Source organism: Lissotriton helveticus, chromosome 11 (assembly GCF_964261635.1).
Source record: "Lissotriton helveticus chromosome 11, aLisHel1.1, whole genome shotgun sequence".
In the NCBI taxonomy this organism is placed as follows: Eukaryota; Metazoa; Chordata; class Amphibia; order Caudata; family Salamandridae; genus Lissotriton; species Lissotriton helveticus.
This window is the reverse complement of record NC_136072.1, coordinates 1,128,583,574-1,128,597,304: the sequence shown is the minus strand read 5'-3', so window position 1 is coordinate 1,128,597,304 and position 13,731 is coordinate 1,128,583,574.

Below are 13,731 nucleotides of genomic sequence, written 5' to 3'. Positions count from 1 at the left end.
TACAAAGCTCATGGTAATTGATAACCTGCCGGGGCTTCGTGGTCGCAGCACCATGGTGTCGGCCTTCGCTTGCTCTTAAATCGATCCTAGTTCGCCACCTGGCGGCTGCTGCTGGAAGTGCTGGTTGAGTCGATGCTGGTTTTGCACCGGGTCACAAAACCCCTGTCGATCGGGTTTCTCGTGTCAGGGCCAGGAGCTCTGCACACACGCCCTATATGAGGTAGAGTATATTATTACACCCCAAAGCGAGAAGGTGGGACTGAGAGCGGACGACCACGCGCCGGAGCAGCCGCTCTGCAAGAAGGGAGCGAGCGTCCTTAACGGAGGGGTTAGACCACCCCACTCTGCCAATGTTTTCGAGAACGGAAACTTCTAGATCAAAGACAACAAAATCAGCAGAAAACCGTTAACCAGAACAGCCACCTTCCCAATTTGAGGGAAAGTGCGCATGCCATCTTTCCTTTGTACGCTTTTATAACTTGCACACATGTCACTTTTTCCTCCTGTAATTCACCGTTTGCTACCTCTTGTATTTTGTTTGCTCACAATTGTCATTTTTGCCTCATGTAACTTAACGTTTGCTTTTGTCATTTGTTCACTTGTAATTTTCTCCTCATGTATCAGTTCTGTTCCTACAGTGAAGCGCTCTGACACCTTCGGGTAAAGCCCGCGCTATATAAAAACGCATAAAATAAATAAATAAAAACCTCTCGCCCTCCCGCCAGTCCTCCCTACCTGTGTGTGCCCCTCCCCCCATCGTCCATTACTGCCTGCGCCCTCTCTCTGACTTTCTCCCAGTACATTCCTTCCTTTCTTCTTTCTTCCCTCTTAGGTTCTCTTCTTCTATCTCCCTGTCTTATCTCTCTCTAATTCCAGCTCTCTGCCCTCGTTGTTGCCCCCCTCTCTCTTCTGCAAGACTTTCCCATTCTATCTCTCCTTTCTTCCTTCCCCCATGCCACGTGTCCTTACTGTGTCCTGTCCTTCTATTCCCCCTTCCTTCCCTCCATGCCACGTGTCCTTACTGTGTCCTGTCCTTCTATTCCCCCTTCCTTCCCTCCACGCCATATTTGTTATTCCTCCTGCTTTCCTTTTGCCTTGTCCCTTTCCCCTGTCCTCGCAAATTCCTCTTTTTCTTCCCTTCAAACAATTTTAAGTCATTCCTTAATCTCGACCTCATCGCTTCTACACTAACACATTTCACAAGCTTAGTTTCATTAATATTACATGCAATTAACATACACAATAAACAACCCTTGCTCTGTCAGCTATAAATTAAATCATTATTCATATATGTGATACCCGTCAGCATCGGGGCTGCGTCCTGAAACTTGAGAAGGAATCTGTTTTTCTTGCAATGACCTACAGCTCACAGAAAATATACAAGTTGCCATCAATATCTCCATTCTGCTCACCATTGAATTTTGTTTTATAAATACAGACCAGAGGAAGGAAAAGCCAGTTCTCTTTCCGTTCTTAGAACCGATGCTGTAATTATGGCCACTGAACTATAATAAAACAGTAATAATAAAATCAAGGTTAAATTAAATATAGAAATGTAAGATAACACTTGCACTTACTAACTAATTATTTGAAATAATACATTAATTTAGAAAGCAACTTTGACATTATACAAATCCTTACTGAGTGTGTAACAGTTATTTTATTTATTTATTTCACTTCTATAGCGCTACAGCTACCCAACAAAGGGTTTCCCGGCGCTGATGATTCAGTGCATTGAGATAACAATTCAGTGCATTGAGATAACAGTTATTAGTATTGTATTGACATTCATCAATACCATTTAAATTCAATTTCAAAAATAGTAAACCAGTCTTATTAAATTGGGAAAACTTGAATACATGTTGGGCTCCCAATTTGATGGTATTTATTTCTTAACATTTCTGTCTGTATTTATCCGTATTTATTTTTTGAGCAGCTTACTGGTATTGATCCATATTTAGTTTGTATTTTGAGAAACAATTGAGTCATAAAATGGTATATATCCACATTTATTTAACTGATGAACATGCCCTCATCTATTAATGCCTGTCGCGTTGTAGCAAATTAAGCAGCCAAATACATATATATTAACATTATAACATATACCTGTATTTAGGGAAATCTAAACTTTGTTTTACCTCTCCATGCTGTCTATCTGACCAGCTGTTGTCCTGGAAAACCCACAATACAGCATGGAGAGTAATTCACAAGAGGCACAATTTTCAGCATTTTCCTGCTTTTAAAAATAAATACAGACAGGAAGCACATTGTTTTCTGACTGTATTTATCTGTAAAAATCAATAAAAACGGAAGCCTTAATTATATTATGTTAAATAAAACTAAATAGACAACCTTAACAAACATATTAATTGCTTAACTGTATAAATAATAATTAAAAAATAAAATATTGTACCTGGAACCCTTACAAATATCAAATATATCAGTCAACTTTAATAAATTACTTCGAGCTAAAAGAAATTGAGACCTCGACTCTAAATTAATATGTTAATTTACTTCTATTGAGCACTTATTTATTCATACTAAGTAAGCATCAAAGTAATGTTGTGTCTCATTATTAGGCAGGTGAATTAATTGTATTGGACAAGCCGATATCGCCCCAAAATATATGAAAACTGCAATCCACGTATTTCTCAAACTCCATATCAAAAGTGGATGCAAGATTATAGCAACACAAAAGGCTCCCTCGCACGTGTCAGTGGCTCGCGAGCTTCAAGGCAGCGACAAAGCTTTAACCGGTATCAAAAACCGTGCACTCTACTAAAAGCCACAATGTTCACTATTTTCACCCAGTGTGAATATCAGACTTGGGAAACGTGCTTCCAAAGTGAGCACGGTGTGTAAAGTGGCTCCGGATCACGCACACGTCGTTGTGCCCCATTTTCACTGCTTGTGTAACACAGAACGGCACGAGCTCTTTCTGCAGCGGATCACACCGTGTGTAGACCGCAGTATAATTTCCTGTTCAAGTCTTAAAAAGTCGAAGCTGCGTCTTTCCTCTACTTTTCAAATGGGAATACGGGTCGGTGCCTGAGTCAAAATCCGTTTGCCTGAGTTTTGTCAAAGAAAATTAGTATTTGGAAACTAGGATATATTTGTTAACATCCTTTTTTTCCGCTTAAAATTCTTTCTAAACAATCGCGTTGCAATCGGTTTTATAACCAGTTTTCTCAATTTTTACCGCTGTGCAGACATGTTTATGGTATAGATCAATGAAGCAAAATCTCTCTGCAGCATTGCATTTTACACAATGACCGGAAGTGGTGGGAATAATGTGTCCTATAATTGTTCACCTTTTAAAAGTTTCGGTCAGTGTCGCCAAATGACAAGAATCATAGAGGCGTACACACGTCATGCATCTGATGACATCACAGGAAGCGACATGACATCACCTGCGGTCACATCAAAGGCCTTGTATCGCGTATAAAAAGAAATCTGTGTTGAAAACTCAAGTTTGCAGCAAAAGGTAAAACAGACTTTAAAGCTTCATGAGCCACGGGAGGTAAAACAAAGAGGCAGAAGTCTCGGACCGCAACGCCGGAATTACTCCGCTAGGGGGCGCTGCACAAGGAGGACTTCTGCAGACTTGAAAGGTATCACCTGCTAACGGTGATTAATTTATTATTCAATAACTCGAGCTGTGGTTTATGAATATGAACCATAAAAGATCTGAATGGGAGTAGTTTTACGGAATGAAGGGGCATATTATCAAGGACCGGTGTTAAAATTATCGCCGCTTCATCAGCAGATTCCTGCCGATAAAACGGCGATAATGGGCTTGATAATACGCCCTTGTTAATTCCCATAAAAGCCCATGTTTTGGTGTTAACATGGGCTTCTATAGGAATTAACAAAGGCGTATTATCAAGCCCATTACCGCCGTTTTATCGGCAGTTTCCTTCCGATAAAACAGCGATAATTTTAACACCGGTCCTTGATAATATGCCCCCAGGTCATATATTTCCCAGGAGATTGCTCGTGGGGTTAAGGCACCCTGTGTGTGCCATCCGTACGACACTGTTCCAGCTCCTGGCAGGGCCGGCCTTGCGTTTCATCCCTCAGAAATCGTGACATGGAATATTATATCAGTGATTCAAGTAAGAGTAAAACCAGTTATACACAGAGCTTTGAAACTGTGCAATCTGCACCAGGAAGCACTACATGAAACCTAAGTTGTGGTTATATGCATATCTAATAATACCACCCAAGACCGAATAAGCATTATAATGTTTGCATTGCAAATTGCCAAATTTACTTTCTGTATTTTTTGGCCTTGCCTAGAGACAGCTTTTATCAGTCTGTTGTACTTACAATGGGACTTAGGTCATTCCCACTGCTTAACTTTGAACGTTTTTCTTGTCAATCTCATAGGCTTGCTTCTTACCCCATGACTTTCCACCTACTTCTTGTGTTTCTACCTTCTCTGGACCATAGCTTCTTAACCATCTTTTTGATTGGATGACTTGTATCCTTCCACTGCTTTGCATTCAGGAACTACTTCTTTTTCATTCAACAATCCATGAGAGTGCATGTGTTTTCCTGCTTTCTCACTTGTGTGCTGCTTCCCCACTCAAATCCATGCCTCCCCCTCCCCTCCCCCGTCACTCTCTGTGTTATTCCCTCTACTCCCTCAGCTCTTCTGGCCTTTCCCCCACCACTTCCCATCCTGTTTGTTTTTTATCTTTATTTATGCACCCCCTCCCGCACACTTGACCATTGTTTCTCACCGCCCCATCTCCTTTTTTTTCATTTTTGGAGGGCCCAGAGGTTGGAATCTGCTGCTGGGCCAAACAAGCATATTCCACTAAATTTGTCATTTGTTGCATTTAAAAATTAGGAGAAATAAGTGCTTGTAAACAGTAGAGTAGTGAGTAGAGTAGTGAGTAGAGTAGTGAGTAGAGTAGTGAGTAGAGTGTAGTGAGTAGAGTGTAGTGAGTGCAGAGTAGTGAGTAGAGTGTAGTGAGTGCAAAGTAGTGAGTAGTGAGTTGAGTAGTGAGTGCAGAGTAGTGAGTAGAGTAGTGAGTGCAGAGTAGTGAGTAGTGAGTAGAGTAGTGAGTAGTGAGTGCAGAGTAGTGAGTAGTGAGTAGTGAGTGCAGAGTAGTGAGTAGTGAGTAGAGTAGTGAGTAGAGTAGTGAGTAGTGAGTGCAGAGTAGTGAGTAGTGAGTGCAGAGTAGTGAGTAGTGAGTAGAGTAGTGAGTAGTGAGCAGTGTAGTGAGTAGTGAGCAGAGTAGTGAGTAGTGAGTGCAGAGTAGTGAGTAGAGTAGTGAGTAGTGAGTAGAGTAGTGAGTAGAGTAGTGAGTAGAGTAGTGAGTGCAGAGTAGTGAGTATAGTAGTGAGTGCAGAGTAGTGAGTAGAGAGTAGAGTAGTGAGTAGAGTAGTGAGTAGTGAGTAGTGAGTAGAGTAGTGAGTAGTGAGTAGAGTAGTGAGTAGAGTAGTGAGTGCAGAGTAGTGAGTAGAGTAGTGAGTAGAGTAGTGAGTAGAGTGTAGTGAGTGCAGAGTAGTGAGTAGAGTGTAGTGAGTGCAAAGTAGTGAGTAGTGAGTTGAATAGTGAGTGCAGAGTAGTGAGTAGAGTAGTGAGTAGTGAGTAGAGTAGTGAGTAGAGTAGTGAGTTGTGAGTGCAGAGTAGTGAGTAGTGAGTAGTGAGTGCAGAGTAGTGAGTAGTGTAGTGAGTAGAGTAGTGAGTAGAGTAGTGAGTAGTGAGTGCAGAGTAGTGAGTAGAGTAATGAGTAGTGAGTAGAGTAGTGAGTAGTGAGCAGTGTAGTGAGTAGTGAGTAGTGAGCAGAGTAGTGAGTAGTGAGTGCAGAGTAGTGAGTAGTGAGTAGAGTAGTGAGTAGTGAGTAGAGTAGTGAGTAGAGTAGTGAGTAGAGTAGTGAGTGCAGAGTAGTGAGTAGAGTAGTGAGTAGTGAGTGCAGAGTAGTGAGTAGTGAGTAGAGAGTAGAGAGTAGAGTAGTGAGTAGAGAGTAGAGTAGTGAGTAGTGAGTAGTGAGTAGAGTAGTGAGTAGTGAGTAGAGTAGTGAGTAGAGTAGTGAGTGCAGAGTAGTGAGTAGTGAGTGCAGAGTAGTGAGTAGAGTAGTGAGTAGAGTAGTGAGTAGAGTAGTGAGTAGAGTAGTGAGTAGAGTAGAGTAGTGAGTAGAGTAGTGAGTAGAGTGTAGTGAGTGCAAAGTAGTGAGTAGTGAGTTGAGTAGTGAGTGCAGAGTAGTGAGTAGTGAGTTGAGTAGTGAGTGCAGAGTAGTGAGTAGAGTAGTGAGTAGTGAGTGCAGAGTAGTGAGTAGTGAGTAGTGAGTGCAGAGTAGTGAGTAGTGTAGTGAGTAGTGAGTAGAGTAGTGAGTATTGAGTAGAGTAGTGAGTAGTGAGTGCAGAGTAGTGAGTAGAGTAGTGAGTAGAGTAGTGAGTGCAGAGTAGTGAGTGCAGAGTAGTGAGTAGTGATTAGAGTAGAGTAGTGAGTAGTGAGTAGAGTAGTGAGTAGTGAGTAGAGTAGTGAGTAGTGAGTAGAGTAGTGAGTAGTGAGTAGAGTAGTGAGTGCAGAGTAGTGAGTAGTGAGTGCAGAGTGAGTGTGCAGAGTAGTGAGTAGTGAGTGCAGAGTGAGTGTGCAGAGTAGTGAGTGCAGAGTGAGTGTGCAGAGTAGTGAGTAGTGAGTGCAGAGTAGTGAGTAGTGAGTGCAGAGTAGTGAGTAGTGAGTGCAGAGTAGTGAGTGCAGAGTAGTGAGTGCAGAGTAGTGAGTGCAGAGTAGTGAGTGCAGAGTAGTGAGTGCAAATTAGTGAGTGCAGAGATGTGAGTGTAGAGTAGTGAGTAGAGTAGTGAGTAGAGTAGTGAGTAGAGTAGTGAGTAGTGAGTGCAGAGATGTGAGTGCAGAGTAGTGAGTAGTGAGTAGAGTGGTGAGTAGTGAGTAGAGTAGTGAGTAGAGTAGTGAGTAGAGTAGTGAGTAGAGAGTAGAGTAGTGAGTAGAGTAGTGAGTAGAGAGTAGAGTAGTGAGTAGAGTAGTGAGTAGAGAGTAGAGTAGTGAGTAGTGAGTAGTGAGTAGAGTAGTGAGTAGAGTAGTGAGTAGTGAGTAGAGTAGTGAGTAGAGCAGTGAGTAGAGTAGTAAGTAGAGTAGTGAGTAGTGAGTAGAGTAGTGAGTAGAGTAGTGAGTAGTGAGTAGTGAGTGCAGAGTAGTGAGTAGAGTAGTGAGTAGAGTAGTGAGTAGAGTAGTGAGTAGTGAGTGCAGAGTAGTGAGTAGAGTAGTGAGTAGAGTAATGAGTAGTGAGTGCAGAGTAGTGAGTAGAGTAGTGAGTAGTGAGTAGTGAGTAGAGTAGTGAGTGCAGAGTAGTGAGTAGTGTAGTGAGTAGTGAGTAGAGTAGTGAGTAGTGAGTAGTGAGTAGAGTAGTGAGTAGAGTAGTGAGTGCAGAGTAGTGAGTAGTGAGTAGAGTAGTGAGTAGTGAGTAGAGTAGTGAGTAGTGAGTAGAGTAGTGAGTAGTGAGTAGAGTAGTGAGTAGTGAGTAGATTAGTGAGTAGTGAGTGCAGAGTAGTGAGTAGAGTAGTGAGTAGTGAGTGCAGAGTAGTGAGTAGAGTAGTGAGTAGTGAGTGCAGAGTAGTGAGTAGAGTAGTGAGTAGAGAGTAGAGTAGTGAGTAGTGAGTAGTGAGTAGAGTAGTGAGTAGTGAGTAGAGTAGTGAGTAGAGTAGTGAGTGCAGAGTAGTGAGTAGTGAGTGCAGAGTAGTGAGTAGAGTAGTGAGTAGAGTAGTGAGTAGAGTAGTGAGTAGAGTAGTGAGTAGAGTAGTGAGTAGAGTAGAGTAGTGAGTAGAGTAGTGAGTAGAGTGTAGTGAGTGCAAAGTAGTGAGTAGTGAGTTGAGTAGTGAGTGCAGAGTAGTGAGTAGTGAGTTGAGTAGTGAGTGCAGAGTAGTGAGTAGAGTAGTGAGTAGTGAGTGCAGAGTAGTGAGTAGTGAGTAGTGAGTGCAGGGTAGTGAGTAGTGTAGTGAGTAGTGAGTAGAGTAGTGAGTATTGAGTAGAGTAGTGAGTAGTGAGTGCAGAGTAGTGAGTAGAGTAGTGAGTAGAGTAGTGAGTGCAGAGTAGTGAGTGCAGAGTAGTGAGTAGTGATTAGAGTAGAGTAGTGAGTAGTGAGTAGAGTAGTGAGTAGTGAGTAGAGTAGTGAGTAGTGAGTAGAGTAGTGAGTAGTGAGTAGAGTAGTGAGTGCAGAGTAGTGAGTAGTGAGTGCAGAGTGAGTGTGCAGAGTAGTGAGTAGTGAGTGCAGAGTGAGTGTGCAGAGTAGTGAGTGCAGAGTGAGTGTGCAGAGTAGTGAGTAGTGAGTGCAGAGTAGTGAGTAGTGAGTGCAGAGTAGTGAGTAGTGAGTGCAGAGTAGTGAGTGCAGAGTAGTGAGTGCAGAGTAGTGAGTGCAGAGTAGTGAGTGCAGAGTAGTGAGTGCAGAGTAGTGAGTGCAAATTAGTGAGTGCAGAGATGTGAGTGTAGAGTAGTGAGTAGAGTAGTGAGTAGAGTAGTGAGTAGAGTAGTGAGTAGTGAGTGCAGAGATGTGAGTGCAGAGTAGTGAGTAGTGAGTAGAGTGGTGAGTAGTGAGTAGAGTAGTGAGTAGAGTAGTGAGTAGAGTAGTGAGTAGAGTAGTGAGTAGAGAGTAGAGTAGTGAGTAGAGTAGTGAGTAGAGAGTAGAGTAGTGAGTAGAGTAGTGAGTAGAGAGTAGAGTAGTGAGTAGTGAGTAGAGTAGTGAGTAGAGTAGTGAGTAGTGAGTAGAGTAGTGAGTAGAGCAGTGAGTAGAGTAGTAAGTAGAGTAGTGAGTAGTGAGTAGAGTAGTGAGTAGAGTAGTGAGTAGTGAGTGCAGAGTAGTGAGTAGAGTAGTGAGTAGAGTAGTGAGTAGAGTAGTGAGTAGTGAGTGCAGAGTAGTGAGTAGAGTAGTGAGTAGAGTAATGAGTAGTGAGTGCAGAGTAGTGAGTAGAGTAGTGAGTAGTGAGTGCAGAGTAGTGAGTAGTGAGTAGAGTAGTGAGTGCAGAGTAGTGAGTAGTGTAGTGAGTAGTGAGTAGAGTAGTGAGTAGTGAGTAGTGAGTAGAGTAGTGAGTAGAGTAGTGAGTGCAGAGTAGTGAGTAGTGAGTAGAGTAGTGAGTAGTGAGTAGAGTAGTGAGTAGTGAGTAGAGTAGTGAGTAGTGAGTAGAGTAGTGAGTAGTGAGTAGATTAGTGAGTAGTGAGTGCAGAGTAGTGAGTAGAGTAGTGAGTAGTGAGTGCAGAGTAGTGAGTAGAGTAGTGAGTAGTGAGTGCAGAGTAGTGAGTAGAGTAGTGAGTAGAGTAGTGAGTAGTGAGTGCAGAGTAGTGAGTAGTGAGTAGTGAGTGCAGAGTAGTGAGTAGTGAGTGCAGAGTAGTGAGTAGAGTAGTGAGTAGAGTAGTGAGTAGTGAGTAGTGAGTAGTGAGTAGTGAGTGCAGAGTAGTGAGTAGTGAGTAGAGTAGTGAGTAGTGAGTAGAGTAGTGAGTAGTGAGTAGTGAGTAGTGAGTGCAGAGTAGTGAGTAGAGTAGTGAGTAGTGAGTAGAGTAGTGAGTAGAGTAGTGAGTAGAGTAGTGAGTAGTGAGTGCAGAGTAGTGAGTAGTGAGTAGTGAGTGCAGAGTAGTGAGTAGAGTAGTGAGTAGTGAGTGCAGAGTAGTGAGTAGAGTAGTGAGTAGAGTAGTGAGTAGTGAGTAGTGAGTAGTGAGTAGTGAGTGCAGAGTAGTGAGTAGTGAGTAGAGTAGTGAGTAGTGAGTAGAGTAGTGAGTAGTGAGTAGTGAGTAGTGAGTGCAGAGTAGTGAGTAGAGTAGTGAGTAGTGAGTAGAGTAGTGAGTAGTGAGTGCAGAGTAGTGAGTAGTGAGTAGAGTAGTGAGTAGTGAGTAGAGTAGAGAGTAGTGACTGCAGAGTAGTGAGTAGAGTAGTGAGTAGAGTAGTGAGTAGAGTAGTGAGTGCAGAGTAGTGAGTAGAGTAGTGAGTAGTGAGTGCAGAGTAGTGAGTAGAGTAGTGAGTAGAGTAGTGAGTAGTGAGTAGTAGTGAGTAGTGAGTGCAGAGTAGTGAGTAGTGAGTAGAGTAGTGAGTAGTGAGTAGAGTAGTGAGTAGTGAGTAGTGAGAGTAGTGAGTAGAGTAGTGAGTAGTGAGTGCAGAGTAGTGAGTAGAGAGTAGAGTAGTGAGTAGTGAGTAGTGAGTAGTGAGTAGTGAGTAGTGAGTAGAGTAGTGAGTAGTGAGTAGAGTAGTGAGTAGAGTAGTGAGTGCAGAGTAGTGAGTAGAGTAGTGAGTAGAGTAGTGAGTAGAGTGTAGTGAGTGCAGAGTAGTGAGTAGAGTGTAGTGAGTGCAAAGTAGTGAGTAGTGAGTTGAATAGTGAGTGCAGAGTAGTGAGTAGAGTAGTGAGTGCAGAGTAGTGAGTAGTGAGTAGAGTAGTGAGTAGAGTAGTGAGTAGTGAGTGCAGAGTAGTGAGTAGTGAGTAGTGAGTGCAGAGTAGTGAGTAGTGTAGTGAGTAGAGTAGTGAGTAGTGAGTGCAGAGTAGTGAGTAGTGAGTAGAGTAATGAGTAGTGAGTAGAGTAGTGAGTAGTGAGCAGTGTAGTGAGTAGTGAGTAGTGAGCAGAGTAGTGAGTAGTGAGTGCAGAGTAGTGAGTAGTGAGTAGAGTAGTGAGTAGTGAGTAGAGTAGTGAGTAGAGTAGTGAGTGCAGAGTAGTGAGTAGAGTAGTGAGTAGTGAGTGCAGAGTAGTGAGTAGAGAGTAGAGAGTAGAGTAGTGAGTAGAGAGTAGAGTAGTGAGTAGTGAGTAGAGTAGTGAGTAGTGAGTAGAGTAGTGAGTAGAGTAGTGAGTAGAGTAGTGAGTGCAGAGTAGTGAGTAGTGAGTGCAGAGTAGTGAACAGAGTAGTGAGTAGAGTAGTGAGTAGAGTAGTGAGTAGAGTAGAGTAGTGAGTAGAGTAGTGAGTAGAGTGTAGTGAGTGCAAAGTAGTGAGTAGTGAGTTGAGTAGTGAGTGCAGAGTAGTGAGTAGTGAGTTGAGTAGTGAGTGCAGAGTAGTGAGTAGTGAGTAGAGTAGTGAGTAGTGAGTGCAGAGTAGTGAGTAGTGAGTAGTGAGTGCAGAGTAGTGAGTAGTGTAGTGAGTAGTGAGTAGAGTAGTGAGTATTGAGTAGAGTAGTGAGTAGTGAGTGCAGAGTAGTGAGTAGAGTAGTGAGTAGAGTAGTGAGTGCAGAGTAGTGAGTGCAGAGTAGTGAGTAGTGATTAGAGTAGAGTAGTGAGTAGTGAGTAGAGTAGTGAGTAGAGTAGTGAGTAGTGAGTAGAGTAGTGAGTAGTGAGTAGAGTAGTGAGTGCAGAGTAGTGAGTAGTGAGTGCAGAGTGAGTGTGCAGAGTAGTGAGTAGTGAGTGCAGAGTGAGTGTGCAGAGTAGTGAGTGCAGAGTGAGTGTGCAGAGTAGTGAGTAGTGAGTGCAGAGTAGTGAGTAGTGAGTGCAGAGTAGTGAGTAGTGAGTGCAGAGTAGTGAGTGCAGAGTAGTGAGTAGTGAGTGCAGAGTAGTGAGTGCAGAGTAGTGAGTGCAGAGTAGTGAGTGCAGAGTAGTGAGTGCAAATTAGTGAGTGCAGAGATGTGAGTGTAGAGTAGTGAGTAGAGTAGTGAGTAGAGTAGTGAGTAGTGAGTGCAGAGATGTGAGTGCAGAGTAGTGAGTAGTGAGTAGAGTGGTGAGTAGTGAGTAGAGTAGTGAGTAGAGTAGTGAGTAGAGTAGTGAGTAGAGTAGTGAGTAGAGTAGTGAGTAGTGAGTAGAGTAGTGAGTAGAGTAGTGAGTAGAGAGTAGAGAAGTGAGTAGAGAGTAGAGTAGTGAGTAGGGAGTAGTGAGTAGAGTAGTGAGTAGAGTAGTGAGTAGAGTAGTGAGTAGTGAGTAGAGTAGTGAGTAGAGCAGTGAGTAGAGTAGTGAGTAGAGTAGTGAGTAGTGAGTAGAGTAGTGAGTAGAGTAGTGAGTAGTGAGTGCAGAGTAGTGAGTAGAGTAGTGAGTAGAGTAGTGAGTAGAGTAGTGAGTAGTGAGTGCAGAGTAGTGAGTAGAGTAGTGAGTAGAGTAGTGAGTAGTGAGTGCAGAGTAGTGAGTAGAGTAGTGAGTAGTGAGTGCAGAGTAGTGAGTAGTGAGTAGAGTAGTGAGTGCAGAGTAGTGAGTAGTGTAGTGAGTAGTGAGTAGAGTAGTGAGTAGTGAGTAGTGAGTAGAGTAGTGAGTAGAGTAGTGAGTGCAGAGTAGTGAGTAGTGAGTAGAGTAGTGAGTAGTGAGTAGAGTAGTGAGTAGTGAGTAGAGTAGTGAGTAGTGAGTAGATTAGTGAGTAGTGAGTGCAGAGTAGTGAGTAGAGTAGTGAGTAGTGAGTGCAGAGTAGTGAGTAGAGTAGTGAGTAGTGAGTGCAGAGTAGTGAGTAGAGTAGTGAGTAGAGTAGTGAGTAGTGAGTGCAGAGTAGTGAGTAGTGAGTGCAGAGTAGTGAGTAGAGTAGTGAGTAGTGAGTGCAGAGTAGTGAGTAGAGTAGTGAGTAGAGTAGTGAGTAGTGAGTAGTGAGTGCAGAGTAGTGAGTAGTGAGTAGAGTAGTGAGTAGTGAGTAGAGTAGTGAGTAGTGAGTAGTGGGTGCAGAGTAGTGAGTAGAGTAGTGAGTAGTGAGTAGAGTAGTGAGTAGTGAGTGCAGAGTAGTGAGTAGTGAGTAGAGTAGTGAGTAGTGAGTAGAGTAGAGAGTAGTGACTGCAGAGTAGTGAGTAGAGTAGTGAGTAGAGTAGTGAGTAGAGTAGTGAGTGCAGAGTAGTGAGTAGAGTAGTGAGTAGTGAGTGCAGAGTAGTGAGTAGAGTAGTGAGTAGAGTAGTGAGTAGTGAGTAGTGAGTAGTGAGTGCAGAGTAGTGAGTAGTGAGTAGAGTAGTGAGTAGTGAGTAGAGTAGTGAGTAGTGAGTAGTGAGAGTAGTGAGTAGAGTAGTGAGTAGTGAGTGCAGAGTAGTGAATAGAGTAGTGAGTAGTGAGTGCAGAGTAGTGAGTAGAGTAGTGAGTAGTGAGTAGAGTAGTGAGTGCAAAGTAGTGAGTAGTGAGTAGAGTAGTGAGTAGTGAGTAGAGTTGTGAGTAGTGAGTAGAGTAGTGAGGTGAGTAGTGAGTGCAGAGTAGTGAGTAGTGAGTAGAGTAGTGAGTAGAGTAGTGAGGTGAGTAGAGTAGAGTAGTGAGGTGAGTAGAGTAGTGAGTAAAGTAGTGAGTGCAGAGTAGTGAGTAGTGAGTAGTGAGTAGAGAGTAGTGAGTAGAGTAGTGAGTAGAGTAGTGAGTAGAGTAGTGAGGTGAGTGGTGAGTAGTGAGGTGAGTAGTGAGTGCAGAGTAGTGAGTAGTGAGTGCAGAGTAGTGAGTAGAGTAGTGAGTAGAGTAGTGAGGACTGAGTGAGTGCAGAGTAGTGAGTAGAGTAGTGAGTAGTGAGTGCAGAGTAGTGAGTAGTGAGTAGAGTAGTGAGTGCAGCGTAGTGAGTAGTGTAGTGAGTAGTGAGTAGAGTAGTGAGTAGTGAGTAGAGTAGTGAGTAGAGTAGTGAGTAGAGTAGTGAGTAGTGAGTAGAGTAGTGAGTAGTGAGTAGAGTAGTGAGTAGAGTAGTGAGTAGTGAGTGCAGAGTAGTGAGTAGAGTAGTGAGTAGTGAGTGCAGAGTAGTGAGTAGAGTAGTGAGTGCAGAGTAGTGAGTAGAGTAGTGAGTAGAGTAGTGAGTAGTGAGTAGTGAGTAGTGAGTAGTGAGTGCAGAGTAGTGAGTAGTGAGTAGAGTAGTGAGTGCAGAGTAGTGAGTA